Source organism: Orycteropus afer, unplaced genomic scaffold, assembly GCF_000298275.1.
Source record: "Orycteropus afer afer isolate SDZICR_OR568_19922 unplaced genomic scaffold, OryAfe1.0 scaffold00025, whole genome shotgun sequence".
Taxonomy (NCBI): Eukaryota; Metazoa; Chordata; class Mammalia; order Tubulidentata; family Orycteropodidae; genus Orycteropus; species Orycteropus afer.
The window spans coordinates 18,490,402-18,509,138 of NW_006921612.1; the positions used below are offsets into that span (position 1 = coordinate 18,490,402).

General features: G+C 35.5%; 1 pseudogene; it reads left to right on the forward strand.

Moving 5' to 3' along the window:
* The first annotated feature begins 9,311 nt into the window (after nucleotides 1-9,311).
* On the forward strand, nucleotides 9,312-17,125 carry LOC103192205 (annotated as a pseudogene).
* Nucleotides 17,126-18,737: the final 1,612 nt, after the last annotated feature.

The following is an 18,737-nucleotide window of genomic DNA, read 5'->3' on the forward strand; positions in this document are numbered from 1 at the left end:
GAATCATTAACAACCTGACATATGCAGAAGATACTACTTTGCTTGCTGAAAGTGAAGATGACTTGAGGCATTTACTGATGAAGGTTGAAGAATACAGTCTGCAGTATGGATTATTTCTCAATTTAAAGAAAACAAAAATCCTCACAGTTGGACCAATGAGCAGCATCACAATAAATGGAGAGAAGATTGAGGTTGTCAAATAATTCACATTGCTTTTTTCTGCAATCAATGCCAATGTAAGCAGCAGTCAGAACATTAGATGACATATAGCATTGGGAAGGTCAACTGAGAAGGAACTGTTTCAAGGGCTGAGGAGCAAGGACGTCTCCTTGAGGACTAAGATGCGCCTGACACAAGCCATGATATTTCCAATCACCTGATATGCATGTGAGAGCTGGACAATGAATAAGGAAGACCAAAGAAGAGTTGAAGCTTTTGAGTTGTGGTGCTGGTGAAGAATGATGAAAATATCATGGACTGCTAAAAGAACTAACAGATCTGTCCTGGAGGAAGTGCACCCGAAATGGCCAGACTTTGTCTCACCTATTTTGGTCATGTTGTTAGAAGGGTCCATTCCCTGGAGAAGCATGTCTTTCTTGGTAGGGTAGAGGGTCCACAAAAGAGAGGGAGGCCTTCAATGAGATGGATTGACACGATGGCTGCGATGATGGGCTCAAGTATAGCAGGGATCATGGGGCTGGTGCAGGATTGGGAAGTGTCTCATTCTGCTGTGCATGGGGTCTCTATGAGTCGGAGACGACTCGATGGCACCTAACAACAACAACAACAATCTTAGGTCCTTGTACCACTTGGCAATATCCAAGCTAGCCGTGGGGTCAGGATCGCTGACAGACCACAGCTCCGTATGTCTCCTTTTTTCATGTTTTCTTGCAGGTTCTTCTACTAGTTGGAGTTTAGTCCACTTCTGTATCTTTCCTTTCAAATCTCAGGGCTCCAGGATTGTCTTCTATATCCATGTTAATGGGTTCCCTTTTTCTTTGTTGAAGAGGGTCTTTGTAGTTTGTATGCCTATTCTGCCATCTTACTGGAACCCAGTCTGAAATGATTTCTTATTTCCTAAGACTTTCTGATATTCTAACCTAAAGTAAAAATAAATAAGTTTGCCACTCTCTTAGAAAACATGTTACTAGATACAAAAGCAGCATTTTATTTGTATTTCTGATGATACATTTAAAGATAATAGCCACACCAGTGTGTATGTGAGAGAATAGAAGAAAAGGGGGGGGGGACCTGAATTAAAATATTTTCCCAAAAATTTGCAAATTTTCCTACTTAGTGTTCTACTTAAGTCTCTCCCATCTCTCTTCCTCTCTATCATCTCCGATCGGCTTTCCGTTTTCTTTCAATGGGCTCTTGGCTGTATTTGGATAGAGAATATCTTAATGTATTTTCAAAAGTGCTCATATTTCTAGTCCTAAGTATACATTAACTATGCTTTAGGATAAGTTTTTGTTGAAATAAAATGGATCAGTGTGCTACATTTGTAAAAATAGCATTATATGTTCTTATAGCTATCTCTCTATCACTCATTAATAATGTTATCCAAATGCCACTTATATTTACATTAGCTTTATTATGTATTTTGTAAGAAATAAAACTTCTGGATCTGTCAGTACTGACATATTCACTACATCTCTGGTAGAATATTAAATATATTTTGCATATGTTTGTCCTAGTGTTCACAAAAGAAGGTAGGTCAACATTTTTTTCTCAATTCTAATTTTCATACTAATTTAAAAGAGAAAAGTAATTAATACAGCCAATATAAAATAATTTTGACACTTACATCTCCATTCCTACTCACTGAGTTGCCATTAGTTTTTGTTCTGAATTATGAATCTCTCCAAAGTCTGGAACAAATATATTTTATAGGCAGAGTGATGGCTCTAATTTAAAGAGAACCAGCTGAGATTACAGCATACGGTTTTTAAAGTCATTCTTATTAGGCTATTTATTTAATCCAAATGCAATTTTAATGGGTTTTATCATCAATTTGCTTGTTGTTTATCAGTGGAATTAGAGAAAAGCAGAAATATTATATTCTCTAAAGAGATAAAGTAAACAAACACAAGAATGCATGAAGAGGACATTTACTTAAGTATCACTTGTTGCAAGAATTTAATGCTTCTCAACAAATTGTTTATTTTATAAACTTTACAATGAAGAGATCTGAGAAAATTTATATCTGGATAAATAAAAGGTTCTATTCATCACTATTAAAAAAATTCAATGCATTCAACAATCATAGGTTGGTAACTCAATGACTCTTATCTCTAGCTGATGACACAGATTGTCACCAATAATTTAATGAAATGGAATATAACTCTCAGAATTTAAATTAATTTCAATTAGCCAAAAATATGTCTATGGCACAGAATTATTTCAAAGAAAGAAGGAGCACAGAATAGTTCTGAGTATTTAAATAATTGACACTTATTTTGAATGGGGAACATTTTTTATGCTATATGAATAAAAAGAAGGTTGTCCCTAAAATATATATGTTTGGCAACATATTGTTTACTGTCAGAATTAATACTTAAATATGTATCATATTGTGTATTGTCCAGGATAGGATGACATACATCTCTTTATCCTTTGTATGGTGTTATATTACCTCAGGGAGTTTGGACTTTAGGTCTACAGGACTTGCATTTTAACAAGCTAAATAAACTGATTTTCTAGATAAGCATTATATGTTTTTGATGGTTCATGAGCCTCAATTTCTGTTGAGAGGTGGGAGGATGAGAACATCTACAGGCATTCCACAGAGATATTGTGGCTTCCCTTCCAGCACATCATAATGAAGGTAATGTAAAAATAAAGCAATTCACAATTTTTTTGGTTCCCCAGTGCATGTAAAAATTATGTTTATATTACATTGTATTTTATTAAGTGTGCAATAGAATTATAAAAAAAGTTTGAAATATTGTGAGAATTACCAAAAGGTGATAGCAAAACAGAAAGTACATATTGTTGAAAAAAATGGTGTCAAAACATTTGTTCAATGCAGATGATCACAAACCTTCAACTTGTGAAGAAACACATAGCTCACAATAAAGCCAAGTGCAATAAAATAAGGTATGCCTGTATTCTATGGGATTGATATAATTGATAATGTATAGAAGTTAACTAAATATTTATTTCATAAATATTTCAAAAAGGTAAAGTTGATCAGCATATTGGTAAAGTTATTATTATTGTTGTTAGGTGCCACCAAGTTGGCTCCAACTCATAGTGACCCTACATACAACAGAACAAAACCCTGTCTGGTCCTGCATCATCTTCACAATCCTTGCTATGCTTGAACCTGTAGTTCAATGACTGTGTCAATCCATTCCATTAAGAGTCATCCTCTTCTTCTCTGACCCTCTACCAGACGTGATATTGTTCTCCAGGGAATTGTCCTCTTTGACAACATGACCAAAGTAGGTGAGAGATGTGTGCCCATTCCCACTTCTAAGGAGCATTCCAGCTGCACTTTTTCTGGGACAGATTTGATTATTCTTTGGCCAAAACCAAAAACCAAACCCACTGCTGACGAGTCGGATCCGACTTACAGCAACCCCTCCTTGGGTTTCCGAGGCAGTATCGCTATGGAAGTAGATTGCCCAACCTTCCTTCTGAGAAGTCCCTGGTGGGTTTGAATCACCAGCCTTCTGGTTAGCAGTCACATGCCTTAAGCACTATGCCACCAGAGCTCCTATTCTTTGGCAGTTGATGATATTTTTGTATTTTTTCGCCAATAACCCAATTCAAAGGCACCAGCTCTTCTAAGGTCTTCTTTGTCCAGCCTTCACATGCATATGAGGTAATTGAAAATACCACGGCTTGGGCCAGATGCACCTTAGTCTTCAAAGAGACTTGTTTGCTCTTCAGTACTTTAAAGAGGTCTTTTTCAGCTGATTTGGCCAGTGTAATACAATGTCTGATTTCTTGATTGGTGCTTGCATGGGTGTGGATTGTGGATCTAAATAAAATGAAATCCCTGGCAACTTCAATCTTTTCTCTATTTATAGTGATGTTGCTTATTGGTCCAGTTGTGATGATTTTCATTTTTTTTTTTTGTGTTAAGGTTTAATTCATACTGAAGACTATAGTGTTTGATCTTCATCAGTAAATGCTTCAAGTCATCTTCACTCTCAGCATGCAAGGTTGTGTTATCTGTATATTGCTAGTGAGTCTTCCTCCAATCCTGATGCTAAATTCTCCTTCATATAGTTCAGCTTCTGGAATTATTTGCTTGAATACAGATTGGAGGAGTACAGTGAAAGGATACAACCCTGACGCATAACTTTCCATGTTGTATACCACACAGTAATCCCTTGTTCTATTCAAATGACAGCCTCTTGGTTTATGTACAGGTTTCTCATGAGCACAGTCAAGTGTTTGGGGATTCCCTTTCTTCGTAAAGTTATCCATTATATGCTATGATCCACACAGTCAGTTGCCTTTGTATAGTCAATAAAACACAGATAAACATCTTTCTAGTATTCTTTCCCTTCAGCCAAGGTCCTTCCGACATCTGCAATTATATCCTTTATTCCATATCCTTTTCTGAATCCAGCGTGCTTTTCTAGCAGCTCCTTGTGAATATACTTCTGCAGCATTTTTGAAATTATCTTCAGCAAAAATTTACTTGTGTGTGATGTTAATAATATTGTTGGATAATGTCCACATCCTGTTGGATCACCTTTCTTTGAAATGGGCACAGATATAGATCTCTTCCAATCAGTTGGCCTGATATTTGTCTTCCAAATTTCTTGCCTTTAGCTCAGCATCCATTTGTTGAAACATCTCAGTGAGTGTTCTATCTCTTGGAGCCTTGTTTTTCACCAGCTCCCTCAGGGCATCTTGGAATACTTCCTTTAATACCATTAGTTCTTTATAGTATGATACCTCCTAGAATAGATGAACATCAACTAATTCTTTTTAGCACAGTGATTCTGTGTATTTCTTCCATCTTCCTTTTATAGTTCTTAAATCTCTCAATATTTTGTCTATAGAATCCTTAAAAATTGCAAGTCAAGATTTGAATTTTTTCTTCAGTTATTAGAGCTTTAGAACTCCAGGTCTTTGCACAGTTCATTGTGACACTTTACTTTGTCTTCTTGTGCTGCCCTTCAAAATCTTCTGTTTGGCTCTATTATTTCATCATATCTTCTACTCGCTTTAGCTACTCTCCTTACAAGAGCAAGTCTCAGAGTCACCTCTAACATCCACTGTGGTCTTTTCTTCCTTTCCTTTCTTTTTAACGGCCTTTTGCTTTCTTCATGTATGATTATCTTGATGTTATCCCACAGTTCCTCTGGTTTTCACTCGTCATTGTTGTTATTATGTGCCATCAAGTCAGACCCGAGTCATAATGACCCCCCCTTGGGTTTCAGAGGCAGTATCATTACTTAGTGGTAAGTAAGAAGTAGATTGCCCCATCTTCCTTCCAAGGAGTGGTTGGTGGGTTTGAACCGCCAGCCTTCTGGTTAGCAGTCAAGTGCCTTAGGCACTATGCCACCAGCGCTCCCTTTCAGTCATTGGTTTTCTCAAGCCTATTCTTCAGACAGTCTGTAAATTCAGGTGGGATATATTCAAGGTCCTATTTCAGCTCTTGTGGACTATAAATTTCTTCAGCTTCAACCTGAACTTGAATATGAGTGATTGAAGGTCTGTTCCACCATCAGCTCCTGGCCCTATTTTGACAGATGATATTGAGCTTCTACATTTCCTTGTTCCATAGATGTAGTTGATATGATTCCTGTATGTTCCATCTGGCAAGGTACACATGTATAGCCACTGTTTATGTTGTTGAAAAATGATATTTGCAATGAATAAGTCCTTGGACTTACAAAATTCTATGTGTAGTTTCCAGCATCATGTCTATAACCAAGGCCAAACTTTCCAACTACAGATCTTTCTTCTTTGTTTCCAATTTTTGCATTCCACATTGGGAAAGAGCACATTGGATAAACATTGTCTGCATTAGAAGTCCAGATTAGAAGTCATTTGTTAACTGTATAGGCTCACCAAGTCCTGACATTCTTTTTATTTTTTTTTTTCTTTTCTTTTAAATTGTAGTGAAAACATGCACAATAAAACATATGATCTTAGTCCTTCTTCTTGTAAATTGGAGAGACTTAATGGAATAATACATGTAGAATCTATGAATCAGATCCAACTAGATGGCAGTTAGTTTTTTTTTTTTTTTTTTTAATCTTTGACATAGTCAATGTTCAATAAATCTTAGCCAACATTTTTAATGTATCTGCACATATACCAATATAATCTTATATTTTAGACATTGTTTTCCCTTTCCTGATTAAACATATAATCTATTTCCCTGCTTTTATTTCCAAAGATAGGCACAGATTATACACTTAAAAGTTTTGACTAGCTTACTAATTGGTTTTGTTTAGTTGTTATTCTATGGATGTCAAATTACTTGTCTTGGAAATTTGGATTGTTTTGTTATCACAAAAGACATTTAGTCATTGTTATTAAAAATTTAGCACATTTCTGCAAACACAGCAATACTCAAATAAAGTTTGTGTGAATTTAGAAGTGTGGTTTAAAATATATTCCATAACAAGGGACTTATCTCTAAAATTTATTTAAAAAAAAACTCCAATACCTCAACAACAAAAAGACAAATAATCCCAGTAAGTCTGGACAGAAGACATGAAGAGACACTTCACCAAATAGAATATTCAGGTGGCCAGCAAACACATGAAGAAATGTTCATGATCATTAGCCATTAGAAAGATACAAATCAAAACAAAAATGAAATACCATCTTGCCCCAGCACTAGTAACAAAGTTCAACAAGACAGAAAATAACAAATGCTAGTGAGGCTGTGGAGATACTGGGACTCTCGTACACCATTGGTGGCACTGTCAAATGTTAAAATCACTGTGAAAGCAGTATGGCAATTCCTTAAAAAGTTGGAATTAGAAATACGATTTGACCCAGCAATTCCATTACTAGGTATATATCCTAAAGAAGTGAGAGCCAGGACAAGAACAGATATATCCACACCCATGTTCATCGCAGCACTATTTACAATAGCAAAAAGATGGAAACAACCTAGATGCCCATCAAAAGAAGACTAGATAAACAAACTATGGTACATACATGAAATGGCATATTATGCAACTCTAAAGAATAACTCAGAATCTGCAAAACACCACAGAATGTGGATGAACTTGGAGAACATTATACTGAATGAAATAAGTCAATCACAGAAGGACAAATATTGTATTAGTCCAAAATTATAAAAGTTAAGGAAACGTTTATACACGGCAGGCAATTTTATTTGTTAGTTACCAGGGGTAGGAGAGGAGGGAAGGGAATACTATTAGATAGGTAGAGACAAGTATTGATTTGGGTGAGGAGAAGGCAATGTACCAAATATGAGTGATCAACACAGTGGCATTGAGGAAGAAGAAGAGATAGGGAGGTGCATGAGAGATACAGACAACAAAGATGAACCCTTTTGCACATAAAATACTGTGTTTTCAGTGATGGTAAACATTGATCTACAGATGGATAGATGGGTGGACAGGCTGAATGATTAGGTATGTTTATGCAGGGGTGAGTGTGTCCATGACCATATATAGGTTTGACAGACAATATTTCTACCAATGTATTTGTATGTTCTGTAAGAATTTTTAGGTATATAATAGAGCTCAAAAGGACAAGGCTGTGGTGACTTCTTGGCCTCAGCCAGCTAACTGAGGGAGTGAATTGGACCTATTGGCTCAGGAACATAGTCACAGGGTACATCAAGCTCAATTGACATAATATACTATGCAAAAACATTGTTCCATATCCTACTTTGGTCAGTAGCAACTGAGATCTTAAAAGCTTGCAAGTGGCCATCTAGATGCAATGATGGGTTTCACCTAATCCAGAGCAAAGAAGAATGAAGAAAACCAAATAAGAACAGAAACAATTAGCCTAAGGAACTAATTAGCACAAAGTACACCATGTGATCTTCAGCATAGACAACTATGAGACCAGAGGAATTAGATAGTGCCCAGCTACCACTGTCAACCATTCAGAGGGGGATCTATGTAGGAGATCCTGGATAAAGTGGGAGCACCATGTGGAACAAATATCAAAAATAATAAATAAATAAATAAACTAAAATAAAAAGGAGAGAGAGACCAGGTTTACTGGTCTGATATAATCTGGTGGAAACCCTGAGACTATGACCCCCAGCTGCCCTTCGGGTCTGGAATTGAAACCCGTCCTGTGGCTTAGAGCCAAAACTAGGACAGGCATCTGAGCTGAAAATTTTCATTAGGTTGATACACTCCTTGGAGAGATCAATCATGGGAGAATAGAAGGGCTTTGTTTGCACAAGGAGACAGTTTTGGGGGCAGGAGTCCATAGGAGGGAAGGACACAAGAAGAGGTGGCTGTGGGGAGGAAATAGGAAGAGAGTTGTTGCATTGTGGGAGATTCCAGTCAATGTAATGAGACAAAATGTATGTGAACTGCTCTATGGAAGATGAATTTGCTCTGTAAACTTTCACTCAAATAACAATAAATTCCATATACATGTTGTATAAAAATAATCAAAATTCTCCATAATAACATTTTTTGAAGGTCTTTTAAATATTAACTTTTTATTTGAAAATAATAAAATAAGTTGCTATGAACAAATTGATTGAATAAAAATTGACATCAATTAAATTCTGACTCAAGATGGCTCCATGTGTGTCATAGTAGAACGGTGCTCCACAGGATTTTCAATGGCTGTTATCTTTCTGAAGTAGATCACCAGGTCTTTCTTCTAAGGCACTTCTGTTGTTGTTATATGCCATCGAGTCGGCCCTGACTCATAGCGACCCCTCCTTGGGTTTCCGAGGCAGTATCACTACCGAAGTAGGAATGCCCAACGTTCCTTCCGAGGAGTGGCTGGTGGGTTTGAACCACCAGCCTTCTGGTTAGCAGTCAATTGCCTTAGGCACTATGCTACCAGACTCCTACAAGGCACTTTTAAGTGAAGTCAAATCACCAACTTTTCAGATTATAGCCAAGCTCTACACTGTATGCATCACTCAGGGACTTCTTTTCCTTTACAAATACTGTGTAAATTTAAGATATTAATTTTCGTTTTTCTGCTTATTTTCTTTTTTGTAGCTTTATCAGTGTAAGGACTAGCATGCATACTAAAAATAAATAAATAAATCTAATTAAAACTGAGCTCCAAAAGGGTCTTTGTTTATCTGGTTGGGCCACATTAACTTATCCAGTTACTTTAAGTAACAGTATATAATCATTGATACTTCAAGGATGGTATCTTTTAAAGATGACCTGGAGATTTGCTTAAGGTGAGAAGATCTTCCCTAGGATTGGAGAATGAAATTTGATTTGCCATGCAAATGTAGTCCAGATAACCGCTAGCCATGCAGTGCCCTTGCTTATATGTTCCAAATAAAATGTCTTGAGCCTCCTTTCCCATACACCTTCACAGTGCCCTAATTTGGAGCTTGCTCAGTAGTAGTGGGGGACAAGGGAGAGATTATGTTAGCCTGAGTTGGATCAAACTGCTCTTGCTTCTACTTAGTCACAGGTTTCCTGGCAACTATACCTTCTATCTTCTCTCCATACCACTTCAGTCTATTTATTCTCCTACTAGCTTCAACAACAACAACAACAACAAAAGTAAGGTTGTAAAAGACTTTTGACAAAAAAGGTTTTCTAAAAATAGAAATGGACTGTGGAACAACTGCAAAGAAACGAATTTGATTAAGAGGATGAGCCTTGCACTCGCATTGCCTGGACTGAGTTTTTATTAGCTGTATTGGAAGTGTATTTTTATTACCTATTTAGGACAGTGGATATTTACTGTTTTTACTTGCTTTGCATCCACTAATAGTTTCCTATTAGCAGTGACTCAGTTTCTCCTTTGGAGAACTACTTCTTACCAAATTTCAGTGCATGTAGTTCTGTTGGGTTCAAATTCATTCCTTAAAATCTAGAATTAGCATGCACCCAGCCCTGGAAATTGACAGTCATAGCGATTGGCTTAAAAATAGATGTTGATTCAAGCCATAAAAATGTGAGTAATGATCCTGAACTTTTACTGCAGGCATCCTCAGTGTTGCTGAGGACAGTAGAATATAAGACTGACACAGCTGGTGGTCAGAGCTTTCCTAAGCAAGAAAACTGGAGCTGAGAAATAGAGATAGAGTGCTGGCAGCACTATCTAAACAATTACATTCAGTGATGCCTGAAGCAGAATCTACCCTTGGGTTTTATAGGTTACATGAACCACAAAATTCCCATTTCCTTTAGTATAGTGGATAATTCTGTAGACATTGGATCCAGATCTCATAGGGTCAAAACCCAGATCAAACTTCTTCTGGATACATGTTCTTGAGAGAGTCACTAAAACCTTCTGTGCCTCAGTTTCCTCATATATACCTACCTCATAGGGTTATTGTTAAAAAAAAAAGTCATCATATGCAAAACCATAGAGCAAGTACTGGAATACATTATGTGCTTTTAAGTCTAGGTTGTAATCCATTGCTAGTAGTAATTGTCTAAATCAAGTGAAACTTGGTTTCTATTACTCATAATTTACAAGTTCTTTTCTACCTAACCCATAGTGCTGCTGTTGGATTAAATTAACAATCTCAAAATCATTGGCACAGCTGAACTATTCTAATATTAATATTGTTGCTATTTTTATCACTAATATAATTACCCATATCTTCCTTTTCTTCTTCAATGTATTATTATTATTATTAAAAAAAACTATTATTTTCCAAGGTTTGAGAATTCCTCATTGCCATATTTTATTGTTAAGCTTTTGCTGTCAACTAAATACCATTTAGTTTACTATAGAGTTCAGCTCTTCACTCTACAAATGAGGTGATCTCTTAAATGCCCAAGGTATTAAAATACTATGCTAAATATGAATATTTGATTAAGATATTAATCTAGATACTGCCTCAGAAACCCAAGGAGGGGTTGCTATGAGTTGGATCCGACTTGATGGCAGTGAGTTTGGTTTGGTTTGGTTTAGATCTCCATTTTATAAATCCAAATCACCAGTAGAAGTTTCAGAATCACATTGTTCTTTAATATATTCAGGATGTTATTCTTTGTGCAATTTCCTTTCCTAACAATCATCAAAGATTGGAAATCAGAATGTTTTCCTTCCCATTATATATACCAGTAATAAATGATAAGCAGTGGGCATTTATATACATCTCTTGATCTTCCCCCTAATGAATTATAGTAGCCCATATCTAATGAAAAAAATTAAACAGCACACAACACAAACAATGTGATTGAAGGAATTGTCTCTGTGTTTGTTCAGTTTGGATCCTCTTCTCATGGTCTTATTATATTCTTGAATTACTTGTTCTGATGTCCCCAGAAAGTCTTTACTGTTCCTGAGCATATATTATTGACCACAGAGTCAACATTCTTTAGTATAAATCTATCCTTACCTAATAATGCTTAAATACTTAGCCTTTAATGTTGACTTCCAATAATGATTGGTAAAACTAAAGCTTTATTTCTCAAATGTGAGCATAGCCTATAGTGTTTGTATTTTCACTGTGGGCTCATGGGTGGCTGAATTTCCTTAATGCTTCATGATGGAAGGGAAGAGATATACCAACTTAGTATTTAAACTATAAAAATTCGCTCTCTATTGCATACCTCTATGACGTTTCCTGTGTACCATTTTTAAATACTCCAGTAATCAAATTTTATAATACTACAGCTTAACTACTTTATGTTCAATGTTGTATATATCACTTAGTGGATGTTCCCTTCACCTGAAACTAACTTTTCACTCACCAAAGCAACTTGGTGCATCTCAGACATATACACACTAACTTCCTATCATTTTCCAAAATATTGCTAATTCTTATTTCAAGCTACCTATTGCTTCCTCTCTGTCACTCATATGTCACTTTGACATACTGTGGCGGTTTGTGTGTTGCTGTGGTGCTGGAAGCTATGTCACCAATGGGCTCAAGCATAGGAAATATTGTGAGGACAGTGCAGGACCAGGCAGTGTCTAGTTCTGTTGTACAAAGGGTGGCTATGAGTCGGAGCTGACTTGAAGGCACCTAACAACAATGTTGCTTCCTTTGTGAAATCATCCTTAACACTGCAAGATGGAACAAAGTACTCCCTTTAGTTTGTGTTCCCACGGTGCTCTATGTATATCTTTTATGTTAGTACATACCATAGTTCATCAAGTTATGTGTTTTACTATTCCTCTACTGCAACAGTCATAATCCCCTAGAGCATAATATTAATATTAACAAGAATAATTGTTGTACTGAATGTTCTTGATTGTCTTCTTCATGGAATTCTCTTCAGTATAATAGGCTCAGAGTTCATAAACCTAGTGGAGACAGTGGCTGTTCCTTTACCACATTTATGGACATTAGAGTTAAATGATATACGTATCAATTAGAATTCTTGGTTGTAAGCATCAGTACCCAGTCCAAGCTTTGCAGTTAATTCCTTGAACCTAGTTCAGTGGTTTAATTGCTGGTTCACATAAACATTAATCATATCAAGAAATCCCTCCCCTAAGTTATACTTAGTGATATCACAGCAATTCAGAGATATATACTCTTTACTCAAGAGTATATTCAGATCTTTCTGTACTCTTAACCAATTCACTGTGAAGACAGTAGTACCTCTAAAAAGATTATATATTGAAAAACTGTCATGTAAAAATTAAATCAGAATATCCCAGTCGCTGATATCATGTAAAGATGATTTTGTTTGGTATCTTCTCCAGAGACGCTGTGTTGTTCTGTCTTCCTGGGTCATGTCCCTCCTCTCTCCCTATGCCTTTGTTCAAGCTCTTTCCTCAGGCACTAGGAATCAAAACAGTTTTCATTTGAATTGACTTGATCGAGTGGTTATTTCAGTTTTGTGTAGGCAGAATTATTGTTGGAGAGATGCCATAAAAAGGGATGTTGAGTTGCAATTTCATTTGCAATTATATTTTTATTAAAACAGTTAATGACTGAAGTCTAAATTTCATCCAGCACATAGTCATTCTAATAGCAATAAAATTCTATGTATTAGAGTGTAAATTAAAAGTACAAAACCAAGATATTTTATTGGTCTGTATGATTAAATTTGTATAATGGTTGATTTAAAAAAATGGATGTCTTGATTATATAACTGTTAGTACAAATTTTAAACTCTATTCAGGCTACTGATGACTAACATTGGTTTTAATAATAACATGAAAATAACAATATAAAAATAACTTGAAGAGTTAAAGCAAGAAATAAAGAGAAAACATAGAAATAATTTTTAAAAAATAACCATACTGTACAAAAAGAAAGTCTGAAGTTGAATTATTAACAGTAATAACTACATGAAAAGAAAAATAACATTGTAGAATGCAACTGTACATAAAAATATAGGTAATATTTTATTAATTTATAAGTGCTCCTTAAAATCTGTTTTTGATGGAATGGATCACTGAATGCCAAGTGTGTTGCTGATGATCTATCAAGTGTGTTTATTAAGCAAAGGAAACACAATCATGACAAAATTTTAAATAAAGCTTATTTATTAAAAACTTGTCTTCAGAACATGAAATGCATGAAGTATCCTGATGCCAAATTATACACAGACTTAAAGAGTTGGGAGTTTGTGTTAAAATTAAATCCAGCTGCTGTTTGAAAGACTCTTAAGGCTGGCTGATAAGAGCTCAATTTCTTTTTCTTACAATCCTTAGTTAGTGCATATGTGTGAAGAACTTGTCGAAAGGACTATTATTCACTTTATGAAAGTATCCATTATCCATTAAGAAAATAAATAGAAATATATAAATTAATTTATGATCAAAACAAAATTGATAGACTCAAAGTTGTTGTTGTTGTTATTTGCCATCGCGTCTGCCCCGACTCATAGCAATGCTGTTCAATTCTTAAGCAAAATGCTTGGGCTACACAAACTAACCTGGGACAAAGTAAGCCCGACACTAGGTTAATAATGATGATTACCTAGAAGTCATCATTCTTTGTCATCATTAGACAAATCCCGCCTTCCTATCAGTATGCCTTGGAATAGGATCCAAAATACCCCTCCCCCCTTAGTGCCTGAACTCATAGTCACTGCTTCTGAAAACCATATTTTACCACCTTTCACAAGTTTAGAATGAATGGAATGAATAGAGTAAGATGGGCAGAGTACGGAAAGTGATTGGTTTAAATAATGTTAAGTATTTAATATATAGATACATGGACATTTTGTGTGTGTATATATAATAGTCTCCTGGTGTCAGTGTCATTCTGCATTGTGTGTAATAACTGATCAACAAAAATGATATATTTAATAATGATCAACTAAGCTGCTCATTAAATAAATGATTTAATGAAGGACTGAGTAAAGAATGATTAAATTGAAGAATGAAATAATGGACAACTTTAAGTCTCAACATTTCTGGTCCCATAATTTCTTAGAATTTGAAAATAAAAGTCACAATTTTAAAAACTTTACAAAACCAAAAAAAAAAAAAAAAACCTCACTGCCATGGAGATGATTCCGACTCACAGTGACCCCAATTGGGTTTCTGAGGCTATAAATCTTTACATAGATTGCTCCATCTTCCTTCAGCAGGGTGGCTGGTGAAGAATTTTGCAGTGCAGTAAAATTAGACACTTTTGTTAGAATATCTACCTGTACAAAATATATTAATTTGTAGATAAGTGTGATCACTTTTTTTTAATGCTTTCTAATTTATTTCATGACAACACTCATAATTTGAAGTTGTTTTGTTTTAAAGCTATAGCCCCCATGCTTATCAAAGAGGTGCTTGCTATAACTTTTCTTTGAAATAAATATTAATATTTCATTTTTATTAACAAATTCATAGTGTGTGTCCAAATTTTACTAGGAAAAGACTGATGAAAAATGTTCTTAATCTGTAGCACTCATATAAGGAGAACTTTTGTGCACAAGAAGACATCTGTTCAATACAATCTTAAGGGTTAATAATGTAGCAATGTGACTGGAACGAATAAGCTGTTATATAAATTCAGTCTAAAATGCCATTACTTTAAAGTCATATTTCCCCTTCTAATTTGTTCTTCAGTTTCCCACATGGAAGTTTATTCCACCTGTAGAAGGTATCCCCACCAGCCACTCCTCAGAAGGAATGTTGGACAATCTACTTCAGTAGTGATACCACCTCAGAAACCCAAGGAGGAGTTGCTATGAGTCGAGTCAGACTTGAAGGCACATAACAACAGCAGCAGAAGGTATCCAGAAGGCTGGTGGTTCAAACACACTAGCATCTGGACAGAAGGAAGATGGGCAATCTACTTCCATAAAGATTTACCGCCTCAGAAACCCAACGTGCATAGCTATGAATCGTAATGGACTGTAAGGCAGTGGCTTAACGTTTTTTTTTTTTTTTTTTAAGCAAGTATCAAATTCATAATAGTTCTTCAGTAATCTTTTTGATTTAATAACTAATGTACATAGATCATAATATATTTCATTTAATTTGTACAACATCATTTTGAAGTATACATGATAAGTCTCATTTATAGCTGAAGAGGCAGATATACAAAGATAGCAAATAAGACAAACTCACAAAGTATACAAGTTAAAACTAAGGATGGGGGGGGCTGAGATTTGGGATGGGACATCAGGCAGGGCACAGGGAGGAGTGATAGTGCAGGGTCCACACTCCTGGAGCCTACTACTGCAGCTGCATCTACGAAGGCAGAGGTAGTGGCAGAGACTGCTGGCATCGAACAGTGTGTTGGACAAAGTGTTGCTGACATCTGTTTTTGAGGCATAGGTATCTAGGAAACTGTGTGGATGTCGCAAGAACTACACTGGAAACTAAAGAGTACCCTGACACTGAGATAAAATAAAATCAAGTAGGAACTCTGGAAGAATGACAAGAAAAGTGGGTAACCCCCAAGATTACATTTCATCAAGAAGAAGGACATCAGCTATTAAAGAAACATTGGGATACTTTTCTTAAAGGTAAACTCAGGGTATTTTTCCCTGTCTGTGGAAAATCAGTTGAGATGAGCTAGTTCACAGACTTGAGACACACTATGGTTGCTGTGGAAATCAGTGAATTTGGGATAAGGGAATTTTTTTACAGAGCAAAATTTCTCTTACTCAGAAGAACCAATCACAAAAATTCCTGGAACCAAAGTATTTAAGAGTTCAGCAAGGAACATTTCATTGTACTGTTACAGGCTTTTTTATTTTCCAAGAGTAAATATTGGCCAATTTGACCAGATTTGGGATAGAGAATTCTAGTCACTACTAATTTAAGTGGTCAACAATGCTATGTAGATGTAATCTAGTCCTAACAAGAAAAGAGTTTTACTACCTTGCTCTGACAAGAATATATCACTAATGGGATGGCTCCAACAAATGGATTTATTCTTTTATAATTTTAGAGGCCAGAAGTCTGAGTTCAAAGTGACAGGCTCTGGGGCTGGATGAATGCCCATCAACCTTGGATTTCAGCTCTGCCTCTTGCTCCCAGCCCATGGATGCTGGAGATTTTTCTTCACTCAAGCAGCTGCTGGCTGCTGAGGTTCACAAATCCATGGTCAACAAGTAAAAAGACAATCCCAATACTACCAAACAACATGGCTGGCCACTAATCCAAGACCAGAAAATGTCCTAAGATCGGCAGGCTGCTGTACAATGACTTGGCTACATTCAGGGCTCAAGTGTGCCAAGAAACTGGAGACCTTTCCCAAAACTTCTCCTTGTACAGGACCATATCCCTAAAGTAGCTACTCAGCTGCTTGCAGCAGATTCCCCCATGGAGCTAATTGCCAGTCTTATCATGGGGAACAACTACCACCAGTTGCCCAGCCACTCTAAACCAGACCCAGCCAAGTTGATATATAACCTTAACTACCACATACTTTGTGACTTTTTTCCATTATGATCCAACTAAACATCCAGGTCCACCATTTTATATTTCTGATGCTGAAATTACAAGGTTGTTTGGTACAGGTTGCAATATGTGTTATCTTGAGAATGCTGATGCTTTTGAAGAATTACATAAAAGTTGGAGAATTGACTACACTTTTGGAAAGTTATATCACTTACCAAAAAGTGAATGAGACATAACATTGAATAAAATCAACATGCTTTTGAGCTTTTGAGCAATTGAAAATTATGCTGTCATAAAAATATAATTAATGACTTTTAAAAATATAACTTTTTAGGAAAAAAAAACATATACTAAAATGTTAAAGTACTACCTTTTGAAAGGAGAGTGTAATTGGAAGAAGAAGCAAACTATACAAATAAAAAATTGGTAAGTATATCTGCACTTTGAGATTCTAAGAAATGTTTATAGTCAGCATGTATTACTTGTATAATTAAAAAATAAAAGAGAAATACAATGCATATAACTTAAAGAAATAAAATTGACATTGCAAACTTGACATTCTTTATGAAATTTAGAACCATTGAAGAAATGTAACACTTTAATGATGTGAAAGGTAAGAGAAAGTGGTCTATGAAAATATATAAAATAGTATTTTTTATTATACAGGCACATATTTGAATCCTAATATTCCTTTTTACTTTCTGTTTCCTTACATAATAATTTTATATGTAACAGAATCAAGAAACAGAAAGTTTTAATTCAATGAACCAACCCATACGGAACAAGGTATTTTTCCCAAATAATAAAAAAGAAGATTGTTTTCTGGGGAAAAAAAAAAAAAAAACTAAGGATTTGGATCTTACTGCAAAGCATATAACTTCTCTCCACAGACACCCTTCAAAATAGTCATATTTAGACGTGTATTGATAAAAATTTGATACATACAGTCTTATATACGCATATCAATATCTCTATGTCTATTCCATCTTTCTATCTTATCTATCTGTCTATCTATTTATCTATCTATCTATCTATCATGTATCTATCTATCCATCTTTCAATCTATCTTGATGTTATTGTTGTTGGATGCCATCAGGATTGATGTGACAGAGGTGATGGAATATACCTTCAGAGGTTAGGTCCTAAAAAGTATGTAGCTTTCTCCTTGTTCTCTCTTAGACCATTTGCTCTAAAGAATGCCAGCTGCATAATAACATTCAAGTAGCCCATTAGAGAAACTCATGAGAGAAAGAATTGAGGCCTCCTGCAGTCATGTGAGAGAGCCACAACAGACGTGAACCCTCCAAATCCAGTATAGTCTTCAGACAACTGTCTTATCTGAGATGCCCAGCCAGAACTATATAGCAAAACCACTCTCAAATCTCTGACCTACAGAAAATGTGAGATAATAAATATTGTTTTAAGCAACACAATTTTGGTGTAATATGTTATGAAGCAATAGATAAATATTACAGCAGCATAATGTCCATTATATTATTTTGATAAAATAATATAATGTGTCTTCCACATTAGACTTAGTACATTTGACAGTCAGAAAAGTGTGTTATTTCAGTATTGATTTTTTTTTTGTAACCTGTAAGAACTAGCCCAAGGCTCAGTGTATTAATCATTTTGTCATATATCAATAAATGTTAGAGGGTGTTTTATAGGAGGGATGTTTGAAACAAGAAATAATATCATGTGTTTTTGTTTGTTTGTTGTCATAGTTGTTGTTATTGTTGTGAGTAGAGGTCCTTTTAAATTACTTTCCTTTCTGTCTGCATTATAGCTTGTGTGGCCTCTTCTAACTTAAACCTTAACCATTTCTTTAAACTCAACTT